The following is a 22,190-nucleotide window of genomic DNA, read 5'->3' on the forward strand; positions in this document are numbered from 1 at the left end:
TGGTGTATTTAGATTTATTTCTTATTTTTACTTCATCCATGAGGAAGCCAAATTGATTGCCTAATAAATAGTGTGAAAGATAAATAATTAATTGGTTTGTGCAACTACAAAATTTCTGGATCTAGTATGAAACAAAACTTTTGAAAGTTCTCAATGTCGGTGAATCCCTTTCAGTCTCTAAAACATGAATAGCATTAATTCCCTGAAGGCTTTACCGCTTCTCTCTGGTTCAATTCAATTAACTGAAACTCTCTTTTTTAGATTCTTATTTTTCATTTTTTTCATGTTTTGAAACAAAAATGTAGATTTCTTTAAAAATTCGGTTCCCCAAATAATGTCTACCTTGATTTTCAGTATACTTCTTTATTGTATACTTAAACAGTTTATTTCAGAGCAAAAATAATAATCAAACCCATGTGCTTACCATAAATTCACTTAACAAAAGAATTTTATTGTGAAAAAACCTGGAGCATTCGAATTTGTAAATTCCAACTGATTTCAAAAGCAACATTTATGGTTATTTTTCATATTTATTTAAAAAAATGTATATTAAAAAAGAATTTGATTTTCAAAAAATACCTACTCTGATTTTTATTATACGACTATTTTTACTTTAATATGCCCATGAATCCTATTCTTTTTTGCTTAAAATGCAACTTTTTTACAATTTAATTAAATTTTTTTTGTTTTAGGGACAAGAAATGAAAATGCTACAATTAATCTAATTTTTGGACTCTGGAAAACAATATTTTTTTGGTTAGCCTTCCAAAAAAGTAAAAAAAGAGAGGGTTGAAAATAACTAAAAAAATATTCGATATACAAAATTCCCAATATTATAAAATTTTGAAGTCTTGGCAGTTTTCAATATCACTAAATTTAAAATTCCTGATGACATGTCATTCCTGAATTAAAATTACTAACATTATAAAATGTCTAACAACATCAAATTACCGACACAGAAAATTTTCGGAATCTCAAAACTCCGAAATCTGAAAAATTAAAAAATTTGTTTCTTTATTTTATTATTTAACAATTTACTAATTGTTTAGATTTAAAAACTTCATTGTGTCGTCAATTTTTCAGTTTTCGATATTTCATAATGTCGGCAACTTTATTTTGGGAATTTTCAAATTCAGTAAGATCATAAACTGTCGGCAATTTTAGTATTCAGGAATGTTGTAATTCTACAGTTTTAAAATGTTGGCAAATTTATCATTTGGGGAATATTTTATTTACAATTTTTTCTTTATCGAGAATTTCTCCGCGACGGGTATTTTATTTTTCTAGACAGTGATCCCATATTATCTGCTGCACGATTTTTGGATTCAAAAATTTATGTCCTATTTTTCGAAAAATTATGGTAAATTTATCGTATGTGAATGTTTTTAATGGAAGAATTAAAATTTGGTGTAAAAATTCAGAATGCTTTCAAAAATTGAAAAAATATTTTTGTTAGATTCAGTTAATGCAAATTTAAAAATGAAATGCGCTGAACTTTTATTCTTCGATTTAACCTTTAGATTCTCGACTCGGATGGGTGAGCATCTGCGACGTACGACCAGACGCCGAGGTTGATTGCGTGCTTTTGATGGTCCTGGTCGAATGTCTACCTTCAAACTCAAATGTCTCGAAAAGGGCTAAACTCTGGAGGCGGTTGTCTACACTTTTTCTCTCTCCTGGACCAATGTCTTAAGAAATGCGAGTACTTTTTACAAAGTCGGATACAGTCGTGAGTTATCACTTTTCAAAAATTAAATTCAGATAATGATTATAAGCCCACCTTAGTGAAGAAAACAATTGTACAGGTCCATGTCTAGCAAAGTGGACTCATCTGGCGGTAAACATAACCGTGTTAAAGGACTTCAATGATACTCCAGCAGCGACTGTGACTCACGTATAGACCGCAGTTTTAACAGGAAAATTTACGTAGAAATTTTCCTTTTTTCATTTAAAACCAAAGCTATAAAGTATAGTAAAGTAAAAGATTGGCATTGTGCATAAATAAGGAAGGATGTAGTTATTACTGGAACTTTAAAATAATGAATTAAAAGGGACATGCAATCAAGAAATTTTCTGCTGAAAATGACACAACATCCGTTGTCCTAGGACGTTACGGTAGTGTGCTTGCGATCGAAGTTTAATGCTTTTTAAATTAGCTGTCGAAGCCAGCCCCGAAAGCGTATCATCCCTTGTTATGTACAATAATCTCAGACGAGAATTTTGATGAAAAATGGAAGGATTAACGTTTGACTATGTAAATATAATGGAACGTTGCAAATTACTTTCTATCCTATTTCTATTTTCTCTGAACAATTTTGATCAGAACTCAATTTAACATTCAACAAACTTCCCCTATCTTCCGTAATTTTGTCCAACTAACTTTTTTTCGTGAATTTATGTAAGGCTCATGCCGAAAATAACGCAAAACAAATTAGAAGGGGGACGGAATTCAATTTTACTGTGGCTTACGAATTAAGAAAGCAGTTTTAAACTTTTAACCAAGTATTTGAGTTTGCAATCAGAAAAGGTGAACTTTGAACAAAAATGTAATAGCTGATATTTTAACTAGGAAAAAAGATTAATTCGAAATATAAATAAATAGTTGAGTAGATCCAAAGAAGACTAATTTTCAATGAAATAGTTGAATCTTTGACCAAAAAAAACTCAATTATAACCAACCAGTTTTATATTTAAACTAAATAAATGAATTTTTAACCAATAAGGTTAATTTTCTAGTGAAAAAGATAAATTCGCAATAAAATAAATCAATATTCTACCAAAAAGAACAATTTTCTATCAATTTTGAAAGAAATAGTTGAATTTTCAGCCAAGATGATTAATTATGTATAACAAATGAAGAATTTTCAACCAAATTTCCTACTAAAATTTTAAAGGCAAAAGACAAATATTCTACAAACCTGTTGAATTTTCACCCTAAAAATATAAATTTTCAACAAAGAAGCTAATTCTTAGGCAAACAGTTGAATTGGGAGCTAAATAAATAAATTATGTGTTACAAAGATACACTTTTAACAATAAAAATGCATTTAAAAAAATGAGTTCAATTTTCATCCGAAGAGATGAATTTTTAAAGAAAATTAATAATTCTTGACCAAAAAATGGAATTTTTAACAAAAGATGTGCATCGATCTTAAGCCAAATTGTTAATTTTTCGAACAAAATGATTAATTTTTTACCAAAACAGATTAATTATATTTATTTTTAAATATTCGCATTCCCTATCAAATTGTCGAATTTTCTACAAAACCTTTGGATTTTGCACCATCGATATGAGTTTTCATCAAAAAAGTTAAATTTAAACCAAAACAGAACGATTTCTAGGCTGTAAGTTGCGGTCGTTATCAAGAAAAAAGGAAAGTACGATCAAATAGTTCAATTTAAAACCAAAAGAATTTTTTAGTCTAGAAAAAAATTAAATCGAATTGTTGAATTTTCAATCTAAACATACGAGTTTTCAATGAAACAGCTGAATTTTCAACTAAAATGGATGACTTTTTATTCAAATTGTTGAATCTTCAACAAAATGATAAATTTTTTAAGCAAATATGGTGAATAAATAAAAGCAACAATTTGGTACCCATGCAGTGGTCGGGCGCTGGTCCGGCATCGATCGGGAAACATGTGGCCCCGATTGAGAGATGTGTAGCGCCAGACCGTAAATGAAACGCCCTACCTTACAGGGTCCAAATCTGGGCATCCATAATGGGGGCGCGATCTGGTCCAGATGTGGCCTCTTTAATTTTTTATTTCTATAATTAGTAAGATTTGAAAAGTTTTTTTAATAATAATTTTTTCCTACTTTGTGTATGCCAAAACTTAAATTTTACAATATTATAAATTATTGAACTGTTTGTATTCTTTGAAATAATCATTAAGAGCTGGCATTTCGGAGAAAACAATTATCAAAAAAAAGTTGAAATTCAGAGTTATTACACACAAACACACACACACACACATATCCATAAATAAAATTCAATTATAAATATATGTAAATCTTTTTAATATTATTTTGGAATCTCTATTGTTTGACTTACGCACACGGGGCACGTGGAATGAGAGTTTTAAAGTAAGGTAATATTCGAGAAAATAATAAAAGCATTTAATGCTTAATATTACTAATCCGGATATTTACATATTTTGTATAATGTTTTCAAGTAATGTGAATGCATACAATCAAAATATGTCTGGTTAATTCAACCAGCATTTTCGCCAAATCAACCAAAATTCTGGTAAAATATGCCCTTACTATTTTTCTGGTTAGAGTAACCAGAATTCTGGTTGATTTAACCAGACATTTTTCTGAGTGTAGGCAGCTGACATACAACTTTAGGAATGGAAATGATTTTCTTGCAGTTTGAGAGGAACAAATGAAGTCGGACGTTCCTAATCTAAAGTCACTAATTTCGCAAGGTATGACATTCGACCTTGACAATTATACATATTGTTGTTATAATTTCATAATTTCCATAACTTTTTTATACAATTCAAGCTGACCTGCCAAGCATTTTGCAGTATTTCTGTGATTTTACATATTCATCGTATATTTTCTCGAAAACTAAAAGTCGTAGGGCATAAACAATTTCGACATAAAATATGTGTTATTAAAAGATCTACAACTTTTATTTAAACTTTTTTGTAAATTTTTATTATTGGCTGAAATAAACAGAGACATGATATCTTTATAGTTTCGAATAAATCGGAGTTAAGCTTTTGACATTTTAAGTTCGATGTAAACAAAATAACCTAACCCGACTTAACGTGGTTCCGACGCGAGCCACACCATCTGCCCCCTTGCGGCCACATGTGGAAAATACGATCGGGCTCAGATCGGAACTCGGGAATAAGTTGGCCAATTTCTACACGGGTAGTAAGCTTTTCATTTTAAATGAAGGAACTTTATAAAAAAAAAAAAATAGTTAGATTTTGTTACCGGGATCTCTAATTCAGTTCCTATTTAAGTAGAAACCCGAGGAAAGAAGAAAGACAGTAACTCATGAGATAAAAAAATCTAAATTTTGAAAATTTATTGATTAATCCCTTATGTAAAAAAAGTATTAGCAAGCGCAGAATCCACTATTCTTTTCGCAAAAAAGTATTGAATTTCCAATACTTATTCGCGAAAACAGTATTAGATCCAATACTTAGTAATACTTCTCTTTCAGAGGGAAGAATCATAGTTCAAATGTACAGTGAAGTTCATTTTTAATAAATTTTAAATCTTAGGTTAGACATCTGAAAATTCAGCTTATTAAATAATATTGTACTTTTGCAAGACTAAATACTTATTGCCATTAAAACATTGTGCTTTCTAAACCTAATTTTATTGAGGTGTCATGTTCATTTAATAAACTGATTTCATATTTTATATGTATGTTCGTTCACTAATTTTATGAGTTCTTAGTAAGATTTTGTGGAAGTTGGAAGAAATCTCAACGTATCTTACAATTATCAATAAAGTAACATGATTTTTCTTTACATTTAATGTGCTAGGTTCTACAGAAAGCACTTGATTCCATTTACAATCAAATCAGCTTACCTTTCATTTTTTAGCGATTATTAGACTTAAAAATATTTTCTAAAAAAATAGATTTAAACGCTCCTCCCCTCTAGGCCACCCGCTCAAAAAAAGACTTAAGTAATTTATACACGCCCCTTAAGGATTACTTTTAAAGTACGTTAGGCGCTTTTCATTTTTTTTGTTTGAAGAAGGATAACACGATATAAAAAAATGTGCAACGTAGTATATGAAAGATTCCTTAAAATGTGATTCTGCTCCAATCTTCAGGAGGGGAAACTATGTAAGAGTAGGTGATTCAAATTTTCAAAGTTTTTATGTACTTTATAGAAAATAATTAAGAAAAGTAATTTAAATCAGGTGAAATTTGAACTACATCGAAATCTGGATTTAAATAACCTCGGTTTATAGCAATGCAATAGTATCGCAGGGACAAAGCGGGCAGTACCCTCAGCGCGTAAGTTGCGTCAGCCGTTATCATGCGTGAAAATCCAACAGGAATGGTTCACATCACTCTGAATGTTAAAGTTTGGATTCCTTGGATTCTACTCAAATCCAGAGTTCAGCGTATTTATTTAATTACTTTTTTAAAAAGAAAATAAATTATTTATCTATGTAGTCAATAGGGCGTTAAAATAAATGGAGAGGCTATGGAATAACTTTGGTAAAACGTCTTTATTGCATAAGTGTTGGATGGTTACTAAAGGATTTCTCTTTAATGTACATGGTGCCGGGTATTTATCCTAAAATGCCTGCACCCCCTCCTCTCACTCTTACCCTGAGTGGACAATGCTCATTGCCTTCACAACCCTTAAGGCAGGTGCACACCGCTGCAGAAGAAAGAGGTAAGATGAAGGAAGCTACACCTGATTGAATGTTTTTAAGAAACAATTTCCAAGTTTCTTATTCACGTTTCGCATTAAAGAGTAGGTCTTCTGGTTACAAAATTAGACACGAAATCAAGCTTCTGCTGAAATAACTGTAAGGTATCACTCATGGTCTCTAAACTCCAATGGGTGTAATGGGGTGTGATAGCAAAAATTATTACTAGAACCATCAGAAAAAAAGATCAAACCAATTAACAATAAAATTGGCAATTGTCAATTAGAGCTCTGTTTGATCTACGCTTCAGAAACGTACCCAGTAATAAAATGTTTTTAAATAATTGTGAATGCAAAATGTAGAGCTGTCACCTTAATATAAATTGTTAATTTAGTTTCAAAATTCAATTATAACGTTGAAACCTGCTGAGAAATATTATTTCTATTACAAATTAACATAAGAGAGTCACATTTGTTTGTTTTCATAACGAAAATCAGTTTTTTCTTCTTCCACATTTATTGCTCATAATGTTATCATAAAAAGTTTTGAGAAATTTCTTTTCCTATATTCTATTCAATTAAAATGGCCTACTCTATATCTGCATTGCTTCCCCCGCTATTTTTAATTAAATTTTTACTTCTTGTAAACGTTTTATAATATAATTGTAGCCAATAAGGTTTCAAAGATTTTTGTCGAAATTAATTAGTCTGAGAGCAGGCGTCTTTTTAGCTCATTCTGCCGTTACATTTTTTGAAAATTTGACCATTTAAATGAAAATGTAATAAAAAGACGTATATACCGTTATGTGGTATTAATTTGCTTTACATAATATGATTTGCGAGGATTTACGAGTACAGTCCCCGATTGTAAGTAGTAGTAGGTTACTGACTTATGTGCGATTTCTAGTTATTTCCTTTTCAATGGCTATGCAAGTCTCGCAAGTTCGATTGAAACTAAACCGTTTCCAAAGTTGCGACCATTGAAAACTACTTCCAGACTCTATGGATCTTGATCGTATAGTATAATTACTGCATTCTCAGACTGTCGGGTGAAAACCGTCAAACTCAACCAATCGATTAGAACTATTAACTTCCAAGTGCAAAAGGAACTAGGAACTATTTTAATTCTATATATTTGAATAATATATACAATTACTAATATTACGAGTGTAAAATATTTAATAGTTGATACTTTAAATAAAACAGTTTTTTGATTGTTAAGCATGCAGATTATCTTTCAACGCACAGTTGCATTTTTAATCATAAATATAAATTTTCAACAATAAAATAGAATATTATCATCCAAATAGTTTAAATTTCCACGAAAAATATATATTTCCTTCAAGAATATTAATTATATTAATAATATTAACAATTTTATTTATTTTCAACACGAAAATATCAGGCTTCTTTCAAAATAATGGTATTTTCGACAACAACAGCAACAAAAATGAATAAATAAGGTTTTCAAACTAAAATTTTGAATTTTTAACGAAAAAATAAATATTTAAAATAGTAAGCTCAACTTTTAACCAAGTAACTGGGGTTTTTACCAAAAAAGATTAATGATTACCAATACATGTAAAAGTTGATGCTTCAACCAAAACAGTTTCTAATTCTCAATAAAAAGTAAGTTAATTTAACCAAAAAAAGTAAAATTTTCAACAAAATGTTTGAATTCTCAAAAAAGAACAGATTTATTTTTAATGGAACAGTATATTTTTAACCATAAAAGATAAAATTTCCATCAGCAAGATTATTTTCTACAACAACAAAAAAACGAAATTTCCTCAATACACAAATTTTTAAACAAATATGTCGAATTTTCAACTAAAAAATGTAAGTTTTCAACCAAGAATACAATAGTTAAGTCTTCAGTTAAGAAAAGTAAATTTCAACTTCAAAATACGTATTTAAAAGAATATAGTATAATTTCCAACTTAAGAGCTGAATTTCCAACAAAAATTAATTCTTAACGAAGTAGTTTAATTTATTCCAAGAAGTTGAGGAAAATGAATTTTTGTTATCGCAATCGAATTTTGAACTCAAAAAGATAAGTTTTCAAAAAAAAAAAAAATGCATAGATACAGCTAAAGTTCAAACACTAATTTATAAGAAAAAAAATCAATATTTCAAGAAAACAATTGATATTCAAATAGTAAGATTAAATTAAAGTCAAGTAGAATGATGAATTTCCAACGATAAAGTTAACCTTGAACAAAGTAGTTCCACTTTAAACCAAGTTCATAAATTGTCTACCAAAACGGAGAAATTCTCAACGAAAATTGTAATAGTTCATATTCTCACTAAAACAGATTTGAATATAGAAGAAAAAATTGTCAAATTCAAATGAAGAATTTGAATTTTTAAGAAAATGGTCGAATTTTCTAACAAGAAAGAATTTTTAATCAATAAAGAGAAAAATGTCATCCAAATTGTTGAATTTGCAAGCCAAAAAAAGAAGGTTTTTGAACGAAAATCATGAACCTTTAACAAAAAAAAGGAATGGTTAACATAGCAGTTTAACTTTCAACTAAGCAGTTGCATTTTTAACCAAAAAAATATCAACTTTTTCAATAACAAAAATTTTATTAGAAAGGAGTTGAAACTGTATTATTTTTAGTTTAATCGTTCAAAATGAAACAAATGTACTTTTAAGACTTTTAGATTTAAATAATTTTTTATTTAAAGCAATTAAAACTTGAGACTAAATTAAATGTTTCGAAGTTAAAGCTTATAAATTATAGAATTAAAAAAATTAATGATTGTTTAAATTAATTAAACAAATTTTCGAGGGTCTAAGAATAAATACCCTTCATTTTCATCGATCAGAATGAAAGATTTTCCAATTATATGCTACTAAAATTAAATAATTCTAAAAAAATGTTAAAATAAAGTACTTTAAAATGGAAAACGTTAAAAATGTAAAAATGTCTACTGCGGAGCGTTAAAAATTAGGCGAATCCGAATTTTTAATTATATTTCAAGAATTTCAACGATTTTCATTTTAATTACAAAAATAAAACTTAGGAATGGGAGATGATGAAAGGGAGATGATTCCTTTTTTTTAAATTTTCATTTAAAAATCAGAATATTTCAAGCTATGACATTGGAAATTAAAAATGAGAAAAAAAGAATAGGTACAAAACAAGATCGCAATGATTCCGATTCGTTTATTTGTAAAATTTGAAGCTTTTCAATTAACATTTTTTTAAGTTGCGTTGGAAAGTTTTAAAATGTTCTTATTTTAAGATTTTGAACGTCATAAATCATTTTCTTAATTTTCCATTATTTTGAAATTATTCTGGGGTCAGTTAAGTAAACAAATGTTCAATTGCAAAATCCTTTAAACTGAAAATTGTGTAACTGTAAATTCTTTCAATTTGATATTTTACGATCTTGTGGAATTGTAAAAATCACTAAACTTAACAATCTAGAATATTTGAATAATATACAATATTTTGCGAAAATTAGACTAATCGTCTCAAAATTTTGGCAAAACAAGTCTGTCCCTTTTTCCAGCTCATCCAATTTTTCGGGACGACTAGACGCAGCCATTTATTCAATATAAAACTGACTATCAAGGCTTTTGATATAAAATTTTTCAATTTATCCAGTAATTTATCTACGAAATGCCTCTATAAAAAGAATACTTTTCTATTTTTAGGAGGGGATTAAAATTAAAAACATATTCATCGGACCATAGATAATTAAACTGAAAATTTAATACCAAAGTTGTTGGCTAGTGCAAGTAGCGGAAGCCAAATAAATATTTTTAGCTTGCAGACCGTATTTCTTTTATTCACTCTGAGACAAATGAAATTCGTCTCTTATCTTGATGTTTATAATCCGAGACTACCGTTTTCCCCAGAGAAGAGAAGTTGAAGCGAAAAGTCCTTAATTCAATTCTCCAAAGAGGGTCAAGATTTTTCTCCAAGAATTGCTCGTCCGGAATTGTCTGACACCCTGGCCCAAATGTGCTACCAGTCGAGTCACGTGCCCATTGTGATCACGTACAAGACTATTCACCCTTCTCTCGCTCACACCCTTAAAAATTTCAGGATAACAAGTATATTGTACATAGCAGTCTACAAAATTACTGAAACGAGTAAAATTCCCTGATATCGTACTTCTTAGGTGTGTAACTTGACTTGGCTCAAGCACTTGAAAATTAAAGGTATGGAGGTTGAATTGCCCAGGTACAGAACAACCCCTACCCTCTTCGTTTAAACTTCTCTTTGCCTCTCACTTAATAATTATATTTTCTCTCTCTATCTCTCTGTCTCTCTTTGAATTCAATGGTTAGAATTTCGTATTCCGCGTAGCTTTGCGTTTCAGAGTAGAACTAAGTGCAGTTTGTGTTCACCGGCCATCATAACCCTGCGGGTGTATCAGGGTGATTGGGATACGTGCCACATCTACTCTATTTGGGTCATGAGCTCATACTCCGCGCTATCCGCTCCTGCGGATAAAATTAGGTATCCGACCCGGTGGTACCCTGTTGATATTACTGTTCCGTGTATTCCAAAGGGAACCTAACCAACCGAAAGGATCGAACAGGAAATATCATTATGCATCAGTGACCACTGGGTAAATATCAGGGTTGGCAGAAAAATACGTGGTCAGACAGATAAGTGAATCAGTTCAAATGGAAGGAGTTAATGTGCAACAAGCTTTTATGAATTGTGAATAAATCGCCAGGGATGAGAAAAGTGGAAACTGGATCTGTGGTACTGGAGGTTTTCACCGTGTAAAACTATACATTTTTTATATTTCTCCAAGGCGTTTTTGAAACTTCAGAAATATCTACACCTACGGAAACTGTAGAATTAAAGTGCAAACCATGAAACAATAATGGCGACTTGCAAACAAATTTTTCAAGACCATTCACATTTTTCAACATATTTTGGCTCTTTTTGCAAATGATTTCTTATCAAAGTGTCTCGTCGTCCCTAAATTTGAGATGACTAGTCCAATATTTTTTATGAGCTTGGCTAGTATTGCGAAAATGAGGGATGACTAATTCCTTCCCTTTTTCCACTCCCTTAATTATTCGGGACGACTAGGCACAGGCATTTCAAAATTTTTTTTCCACACCAGGAACAATTGTTATGACTTGAAGTTTACTCCTCCTTTTTGAAATAAAATCAAAACAAATTCATTGGCAACATTATTTACTTATACAAGAAAATAATTACGCTAGCTAAGAGCGAAAATATTATTACTTATTGACTAACGCAATTTTAAAATTAAAATAGATTAAAGTATCTATTACATACCTATTACAAATAATATCTGTTATCCAAAATAATAAAAGAGAAAATCAATGATAATATTTTGAAAGTAAAGCGTTAACTTAACTTAAAATGCTCAAATTGTAAGTATTATTTTTGAATTCAATTGATTTTTGTTTGTAATAACCGATTTCTGCTGAAAAACGCTAGACTACCCTATTATTGTATATGTATTGTGAGTTTTATTTGAAATTGTACTAATTTCTATAAACAGTATAATGTTAGAAGGAGCAACTTAACATAGTATAAAAATAAATTGTTTAATCTTGTGAATCTTATTTCAAATCTATACAGATTTTTGTCGAAAAAAGCAAACATAACTCAACAATTCCTTTATCAATAGCCCCGATTTTTGGCATGAGACTCAAACAAACAAAGATTGTTCAAAAATTGAGAATTTAATAACTCTAAATGAAAATTTAATCGGAAATTTCTGTTTATATTCTGATGATTTCGGTTTTAGAAATACCAATTTCTGACATAACACGCCAAATTTCTAAAATTGTACAAACATTTTGAATCTTCTTTGAAGTGTAATGATTTTTTAGTGAAAGTTTCAATCTTTTAAGAAAAACGCTGAAATATTTCAAAATGGTTCCAACTTGTAAATTTGATTTTATTCATTTTACTTAAAATTGTTGAAAATTTGTAAATGTTTTTTAAAATCTAATAATTTTCTATTAGAAATATAAATCTTCGGTGCAAACCGCCAACACAACATAAAATTCTTGAAATTTCGAGACATTGTTGATAATTTTATTTAAAAATTGCTAATGCCCGTTGAAAAAAATAACACATCCTCACATATATTAGAAACTTTAAGTCTCTCGAAACTGTATGCTTTTATGATAAAATTATTTTGTAAGTAAATCTAATTTCCAGCTGAAAGAACTAACATAAAACATATATAAGGTATTCAATATTTTATTGGAAATTTAATTTAGCCGCGCCAAATTATTTATGATGAACAATTCTTTCCTCATTCGCATAAAGGATTCTATAATGAATAATGACCGAGCAAATTGTATATTTAATTTCATTCATAATTTTTATGTATTTTTATTTGGATTAATTAGTCCCCTCACTTACATGTTCTAATACCTTGCTATATCCTTAAATATTGACATGTTTTAAAACTTTTAAAAACCCAAAGATATAATCTGGAAGCTTTTAAAATTCTGGAAAATCTTAAAAATCCTAATATCTGTCGCTAACAGCGGTTTCGATTTAAAAATTTCAAATGTAAAATAAATGGAGAAATTTTATTTTAATCAAAAGCCAGGTTTTGATTAGGGTTTCAGCAACAATAAGTTTTGTAGAGAAAACTAATTTTTACTGCAAAATAAAAATTTCGAATAACTATTTATTTTTAAGGTTTACTTGTTTATTTGTTTTAAGGTTATAGGAGTAATTCTTATTTTCGTAAGATTATTGAGAATATTAAAAAAGAATTTCTAAAGTTTCAGATAGGTCAACTCAAAATTTCAACAAAAAAGTTCATCTTTAACTATAATGTTGAATTTTCTAACAAAAAAAATAAATTTTCAACGAAAATTATAATAGTTGCTATTTCGATCCAAAAAGATTTTCCTTTTGAGTCAAAAAAAGTTAAATTAAAAAAATAAATGAGTCGGGTTTTAAACTAAAAAAAAACTAATTAAAAGATACAAATTTTTAAACCATACAGTTGTATCTTTCTAAAAATTCCTAAATGTTTTCTAAACTCCCTCGAATTATTGATTGGCTTAAAATCTTTGAGGTTCAATTTTGATAGTTTTGGAAATCTTCTTTAATGTTTCAACATCTTTTTTAATATTTGGAAATATTAATTTCTCCTAATAACATGTCAATTATAATATTCCCAGAAATAATATTGACGGTGACATTTCCACACGGAGAAACTCTTGTTCGTAAAATTTGGCATTATAATATTGATCTTTACAAAATTTCGATGTCAATCTAGGATATAGTCGAGAAAATAGTATTATTGCCGCAGCCATACGAAGAAGTACATTTTCCATTTCATTTATAAATATACTACAAACCTAATAATTGCCATTTATATTTAGAAAGATTAATATTTTTGATAGAAGATTGATAAATATTCATAGAAAAAACAATTGATTTTAGTGCTTCGCGATTCAGTACCAAATGACGTCATTACACGCGCCGAAGTTCACGAGAATGATGAAATTCCTGAACCTTATAATTTGTTTTATTACAGGAAAATATCTCCGTTCTGCTGCCCCGGAGGCCCGTGTTCAATTCCCGCCAGGGCTGATTTCTTCTAACAAGGTTTTTTCTCTTTCAGCTTAGAATAAAATATAAATATCTAATTTTATGTTTAATGTATAAAATGTATAGTGCGTGAAGTGAATGCTTATTTTTATTAATCTCTTTCGACCATGGCAGTTTTTTCTATTCTCTATGGGAAAAATTAGAAATGCGTAGAATGAACATAGATAGAATTTCTTTACTATTGTGTTTTGTAAGCTTCACAGTCTGTCTTAGAAATTATAGGACGTTTCTTTTAGTATAAGTGCAATTATTTAATTATTTAATCATTTATTTTATATTTCAATAAATATAGTAACTTCAGAGTTTAATATTCTCAATAGTAGTTCTTGCAATAGTGACTCTATATACTGGCTTGCTATTGTCGTATTGTAAAAATAAATATTATACTATCGAATTTTATAACTGAAAGTTTTTCCGTGCAGATGTCTTTTCCATAATTCCACTTTTATCATCTCTTTGAAATTATGAAAAAGTTTATAAATCATAGTATGGTAACAAAGTGTTAAGAACAGAATTATTTCATACTTTTATAAATTATTCATAATTGAAATTTTACCCTTTATTAATAATGGAGAATGATACTTTGAAAGATCCCTCAGCTCTAATGTATCACGTATTTTGTGAGTGGCCCATAATGAAGAAAGGATTACGGGCCGCGTCGAAAAATGCTCTGGCACTAGCTTGGCCCAGACTAGACCATGGCGTTGACTAGGCGGTCATGCCTGGGCCTGATCAAAAGTGTAACTTCTTTTCTGGCTCAGCCGCGAGTTATTCGCTGGCTGACAGTTTGTGACGCTTGATCGACAAAAACTAGCTGTGTGTCAGTGGGGTCAGAGTCAATACGTTACTGGTATTGCAAGTTGTGACGACATCTGGAAATGAAACGTTTTCGACTGATGTCAAAAAAATTTACTGATCGAAGTTAGATTTCGTTTTTTTCTTGCCGCGCTGATCAGCACTATGTCTGGGCCTGGCCAGACCTTCTAGGCTGAATTTATAATATTCCGGATCTTCACTTGCTGATTAGCGCTAGGTCTGGGCCTGGCTAGACTTTCTAGACCGAAATTACAACTGTTGATCATGTATAGCTGATCAGCACCAAACCTGGACCAGACCTGACTGTCAAGGTATAGGAATAAGATGTTGCTTTGATACTTTGAGTTTATTACTTTCTATCATTTTAAAGATCCTGCAACTTTTTCGAAATATATCCAAAAAATGTGCTGATTGAACTTAGGATTTTCTTGCTCTTGGCTCGCTGATTTGTGTGACTCCTGAGACAGACCAGACCTTCCAGACTCGATGGTCTAGATAAGGTCAAACCTAGACCATACTAGCGTCAGACCTGGGCTAGAACAGATCTTCCAAACCAGACAGTCTAGATAAATCGAGACCTGGGCCAGACCTGTAATCAGACTGCCAGGACATTTTTCGACATCGGGATTTACATGTTCTCTTCTAGAAGTTCAGTTGTCTACATCATTTTTTACTTTCGTAGTTTTCCATTTTGTTGTTAAGTTCGCCCAAAACTAGCACCGAGCAGATCTTCTTCTTGCGTCATGGCCGGTAAAAAGCATGGTGAGTTACAAAAATAAAAACCCATGCAGATAAATATTTAATACGCTGCCTTTTTAGATAATTAGTAAAATACTTCACTACTACAATAGTTGGGCCACTTATAAGGTGCAATTTCTGCTTTCGTTTCTTACATAAAAGATAGAAATTTCTCCAAAAAAAGGCTTTCCCGTTGGGCCTCGGTTTTTAATTTCAATTTACCCATGATTTCCAGGGGCCTTCGTACGTTACTTCTGAATAGTAACGCGCCAAACACTGATCATCTTTCTAACATTCTAGATTTAGATTAAGTGAAAGCAACGGAGGAAGAAATCAGATCGTGATTAGCTAGTCTAGTTTCCAGCCAATGATTCTATTTTGAAATTCCACACATTGTTCTCATTCAATCGCTACCGGCACAATGACGTTGGAGGAAAAGCGATGCAATGCTTAATTCAATTAAATTCGGCCAGTGAATACCACAAGGATAACTACCCATCTCCCTTGTGGCTCTCTCTCATTTATCCTCACTATGCCATCACTATGTGTATATGAGGCTTGTGTCGCACACGAATGATATGGTCAATCGTAAAACGTTTAATAAAATCCGGAGATCGTAAACTGAAATAACGTTTGATGTCCGCCGCCACTGTGCGGTCTACTGAAGTTGATTTGAAAATGTTTGTGGTAAAATTATTTCACTTTCAAACAAGAACTAGTAATTATCTTATAAGGGCCGTGCCAAAACTTGATCTACCGCCCGGGGGGGGGGGGGGGGGGGGGGGGGGGGGGGGGGGGGGGGCACATTTTTAAACAAGTGGTGACGAAGAGTTTAATGCAGAATGTGAGATCAGACGCGAAAATAAAAATGTGAATAATTTTTTTGAAGTGCTTACAAAAAAAATGAAAATGGGTGTTTCTATTTTACAAGTTTCTAAATACAGACATTGTATTCTTTCACCCTATTCACCTATTCAATTCAGAATTCAAATAAAAATAACTATCACTTTCACTTTCCTAGATTTACTATTTAGTTAAAGATTGGACTATTTTGTGGAAAATTAGCATATTTTAGTTGAAAATTAATTCTCCCTATTTAAAATTTAACTAACATATTTTTGGCATAACGAACATATTCAATTTTAGATTCTTCCTTGTGAATTCATATTTTTGGTTTAAAAATTCAACAATTTTGTTGATTAGAAATTTTAATTCTTGGCTCAAAGTTGAACTACTTTGTTGAAAATTCATTTTATTAATTTAACATCCATCTCTTTGGCTTAAAATTGAACGATTTTGTTAACAAATCAAGTTCTTTTCAAATTTCGAAATATATTTTTCAACTGCTAATTTTCATTTTTAGTTTGCAATTGTAATTACTTGATTGAAAATTTACTTTTTATTGAAAATTCATATTTTCGGCTTGAGAATTCAACTAGACATCGATTGGAGCTAAAAAAAGTTTAAGAGAAAGCTAAAAAGAAAATAGTTATACGCGGTAATTTTTGTAAATCTTTTCGAGTTCCTGGGATAAAATTAAATCGAAATATATCAAAAAAGTAATTGAAAACGTTAGATCATTACAAGCCTCCCTCTATGAGGAAGCAAAACCAATTTTACAATATTTTTAAATAAAGTAAAAATGAAAATTAGTATTAAAACGTTTGATATTGGCATTTTTTATATAATGAACTTTTTTTTAATTACTTCTATTTGAACTTTCTCTCCTAATGGCAGACGTTAAAATGGAAATATGATCAAAGAAATGTAGATAGCATACATTTTTAATGTAACATTTTTCTTTAAAAATCGATTATCATTCAAAGGCATTTAAATCTTATGTCATTTTGAATATAAAAGCCATCATATAGAGGATAATCATAGCAACATCGTAAATTGATATGAGATTTTTCACCTAGATAAGTATATCGACCCTCCTAAGTAAAATTATTTTAACTCGATTTTTAAGGAAATTAGGTTTCTGAAAGCAATTTTCATCCCCTGATAGCTTTTATGTAACGTATGCATTTCATAACAAAATTGAGGTTCCTAGGCAAATCAAGTTAGGGTTGCCTTAATGCTACTAAACTTGTCACTAAATATGTCTTAATGGGCTTTCATTTTCGTAAAAATACAGGATTATTTCCAATTTCCAATAAAATTATATTTGTAAATAATTTTAAATACAAAAAATCGTTTTCTTAATTTGAAATGATAAATTATCTTTCGATAATGAAATGACTAAGGAGGTATGCATATAGATAATGTAATACATTTTTATACGATTTTTAACCTTCCCCTTCCCCATGTAAAACTTCATAACAAAGTGGTTGGATGACTCCATTCTCCGCTTATCTAAATAAAGTTTTCTAAATATTGGTAGTCATATCGTATTAAATCCTATTTAGTGAATTTCTACCTGAGACATTAATTTACAAATAAATAGAAGTTATTTAAATAGTAATAATAAAATGAAGACAAAATGGATCATGTAAGAATGGAACTGGACACACCTCGGAAATATAAACGTATCAAAAGCTGTATTATCTACTTCTATTAAAAAATAATCATAAAAAACTTAACTTTTCATCATTTAAAAAAATTACTAGTACATATGTCATTATACAATATTGATTATGCATTTTTCTAGATTTTTCGATAAGATAAACGTGATATTTTGACTTCCTGTTCAATTCGTCGTCAAATTTATAAAAGTGAAAACACTGTGTTTTATGGATATTTCTTTTAAGTGTCTGAGAACCATTAAAATTATTTCAAGTGTTTGGAAATACCTCCGACCACTTAAAAATCTCCAAGATTTTCAAAATTCTTTTTGCAATCTATCACTTCTTCCTAATAAACTATTTCAAAATTCGTTAAAATATTATAAAATCCAGTAAAGTTGCACGAAATCGGATGATATTCCTTGAAATTCCTTTAACTTTTTTTAAATCCCTTAAAATGAATTGGAATTCTGTGAAATGCCCTATCAAATATTTCCTATTCTTAGAAATATTTTCGAATCTCTTCAAGTTTTTTTAAACTCTTTAAATATTCTTGAAAGTGTTTAAAATATCAAAAAATATTCTTAAGCCATTGAAATTTCTTGAAATAGGATCAAATTCCTGGAAATATTTTTAAATATCCTGCAATCTTTAAATTTATTATCCTTTTAAAGCCCAAAACTCGTATGAAAAAATTCCTGAGATTTTCGTTAAAACATTCTAAAATACCGTGACGTTACATAAAATCTGATATTCGTTGAAATTTCTTCAAATAATTGTAGCCCAATTAAATCGTTCAAAGTCCTGGCAAATTTATTAAAATATTATATTGAATTCCTTTGAAATTCCATAACAATTTTAATTATTGAAATTTTCGAAAATATGATGAAATACCTTGTAATCCGTTGAAAATCCCTTAAAATTTTTAAAAATATTTCACAACCGTTTAATTCATTAATAAAAACTGCTTGAAATTTTTTCGAATTCCCTAAAATCAGTTTAATCCTTGTAAATTACTTAAAATTGTTAGAATTTCTTGAAAATTCCTTGAAATCGGATAGCATACCCTACAATCTTTCAAAAATTTGAATTCTAATCCAATCGCTCAAATCTATTGAAAATCTTGGAATCTTCAAACATTCTAAAATTTTGAAAATCCCTTAAAAATTTTCAAAATATTTTTAAATTCTTTGAAATATTTTAAGGTAAATGTAACCAATGATCGTGAGGCTGGGTTATAATTTTACAATATTCTAAAAAAATACGTTTAAAGTTATATTTAAGAATAGAATCGAATTTATTTTTGCATGTTTTAATGTCAAATGGAACTACAATAAAATCAAATAGCATAAAAAGCAAGGGAATTGGCCTTAATTGTACCTTAAAGCACCCAAAATATTTTAAAAAATTTTTGATCTGTTTAAATCATTGGAAATACTTTGCAGTATTTAAAACTCTCTTCATATCTTCGACATTCTTAGGAAACGCTCAATTATTATGAGCAAATTATTTAAAATTTCATTGAAGTATTATAAAATCCCTTAAAATCCCAAAATATTTCTAAAATTTTAAAAATCTTATTCAATCTTTCGAAATAAATCGAAATATTAAAAAATTTAAATCTTTGAAATTTTTGGACAAATCTCAATTCTTAGGAGTAAATTTTTTTAAAATTATATCGAAATATAATCAAATCCCGTGAAGGTACATAAGATCTGATTCCTTGAAATTTGTAAAAAATGTCTTAGAATATTAAAAAATATCTTAAAACCGTGTTAAATTAAATAAGTCGTATAAAAATCCTTGGAAATATTTGGGAATCTTAAGAAATTTTTCAGAACCGCTTTCTTAATTCTTAATTTGATAAAATACTAAACATAATTCTACCGGTATGAAGTCTTTATAACGTTATCTGTTAAAAATATTACGTAACAGTGTCGATTTACCTCCCTATCTATGTAACATATCGTACCCCCCCCCCCCTTTCTAAAAATCTGTTACGTAATTTATGGACGGCTTGTATGAGTTTAAAATTAATATTAATCAAGTATTGGGCATATAGAGAAATCCGATCACGTTGAATTTTCCGTAAGATACAGATATTGACTAAAGAATATCTTATTCCAATATTTGTTTCATGATTTGATCAAACTGTTGAATTCTCAATATCAGCAAGTAAATCTATAACTTACTCTGAATAATACATTCCGTCAAGCAAAGGGTTTCTGGCGAATAAACGTTTATTGAAGGGGAAAGTCATTGTATTAAATTTTAATCTAGTTGATAAAAGTTACATTATTTTCTTCGTTTTGTTATATGGAATTTTGATCCGGAACTTACCATGAAAGACACAAACACGCAGTGGGCCATGCAAGATTGATAAATCTTGCATAATCAGCATAAACGCGTTATAAAAAAAAATTTTTTTTGTTTGCAATCTTCGGATTTTGATTTTTTTGGTACACTCAAGTCGCGGCACTGCGAAATTCAGTACTGCGAACTCCCCCTACTGAGTACGATTTTCCCCCAAATAGTGAGAACGACGCTATAACCCCTTACCTCCCACTACTCATTTCTACATTTGATGATATCTCCAAATGTACAATTCACTGTAATTTTAATTTAAGTTCATAATCAAGTACATTTGATACTTAGTGTGGAAGATTTTCTATTTGTGATGTCTTTCCACGTTTCGTTCGCTAATTCATTTTATTAATTTTAATAATAACGATTTAAATCGTCACTAAAAGCTTTCAGAAGGTAAACAGTTGACATGTGCGCACACAGATACACACACGTACACTTTTAAAAATGTTTGCAATTTTAATATACATTTACTATATATTTTTATAGTAAACCTAAGAACCCGGTCTATGAAATAGTTATTAAGAGGCTGCGTAGTAAATTTAATATACATGTATATTGATCAATTCTTAGAAGAGCGATGTAATTTCACTTTACACAAATTGAAAATATTTTTTGCAGTAATGTTTAATTTTAAATTATGAAGCATTATATTTGTTTCTAGTTAAACGTAAATTATACTGGGTTTCAAATGGATAAGTTCAATTAAATACATAATTAAGACACATAACCTAAAAGCAGCAGCACTCACGTAAAAATTCTGACATTGGCAGTGAATTTTAATGAAAACCCTACCCGTACGTTGCACTTTGATTATAAATAAGAATTCAGTTGATGAATTGTAGGTTATTATTTTAGTTTTAAATATTTGACAAGATTTGAATACATCAAAAAACTTTCAACTGTTATGCACTCTATTTTACTATGCATGTATATTATTTTACAATATAATGATATATTAAATTTACTACACGTATGTATATGCATATTGCTTCCATTACATTTATAGTAAAATCGCTATAGAAATTTTTAACAGTGTATCATCTAAACAGATTTGAACATAGTAAATAGTCGCAGGAGTGGGGTCCCCTCATGTGTTCTCACTATTGAAGGTGGATCTGCGCTAAATGCACGAAGGAATAATGAGGAGACACAACTGCCAGTGGGAAGCCACTTGAAACTGGCAATATAAACATTTCCGTAAGTGGTAGGCACAATACAGAATGATCTTAAATTTTCTTGCGCAGGTGCGCAGTTGTCCTCCTTCTGTATATAGTAAAGTATGCCAGTGAGAAAGTTGGTCAAATTGACGTACGTTAGAGATTGTGTTCTTTTGTTGGTCAGCATATTCTCATGGGTCTGAGAAGCTCTAAGAAATTCTCCGCAAGCACTCAGGTAGATATATTTAAAGGTCCAGGTAGCTCGTTTAAATGTTTTGAAGGCTTTAAAATGTACTTTCCGAAATTGAAATAAAAATACAATCATAAATAACAAGCACAGGGGCTATATCAATAGAGTAGCCGACACTCAAGGGTCCTTTGTTAAGCTTTCGGATTACAATTTCGAAATAGATTTTTTTTAATTTCATAGTTAACAGTGAGGGCTTTAAAAAAGTGAAGTCTATTCGCCTTCTTCGGCGTGTAACTTGCACCACAACCGCGCTCTTGACACCTCATGGCTTAGAACAAAAACTTTTTGCCATTGCATCAAAACAAACGAACAGAACCTCTCTAATTTACGTCAATTTGACCAACCTTCTCACTCACATACTTTTCCATGCATAGGAAGAGGACAACTGCGCACGTGCGCACGACAATTT

General features: G+C 29.9%; 1 long non-coding RNA gene across 2 annotated transcripts in view; it reads left to right on the plus strand.

Moving 5' to 3' along the window:
* LOC117180271 overlaps positions 1-22,190 on the plus strand; it is a 478,081-nt gene that overhangs the window by 265,568 nt on the left and 190,323 nt on the right. For both annotated transcript variants that reach the window (XR_004468020.1, XR_004468022.1), the window contains exon 2: positions 1,521-1,729. This is a non-coding gene — a long non-coding RNA (uncharacterized LOC117180271). The remainder of the gene's footprint in view (positions 1-1,520; positions 1,730-22,190) is intronic.

The sequence above is a fragment of the Belonocnema kinseyi genome, chromosome 9 (assembly GCF_010883055.1).
Source record: "Belonocnema kinseyi isolate 2016_QV_RU_SX_M_011 chromosome 9, B_treatae_v1, whole genome shotgun sequence".
Taxonomy (NCBI): Eukaryota; Metazoa; Arthropoda; class Insecta; order Hymenoptera; family Cynipidae; genus Belonocnema; species Belonocnema kinseyi.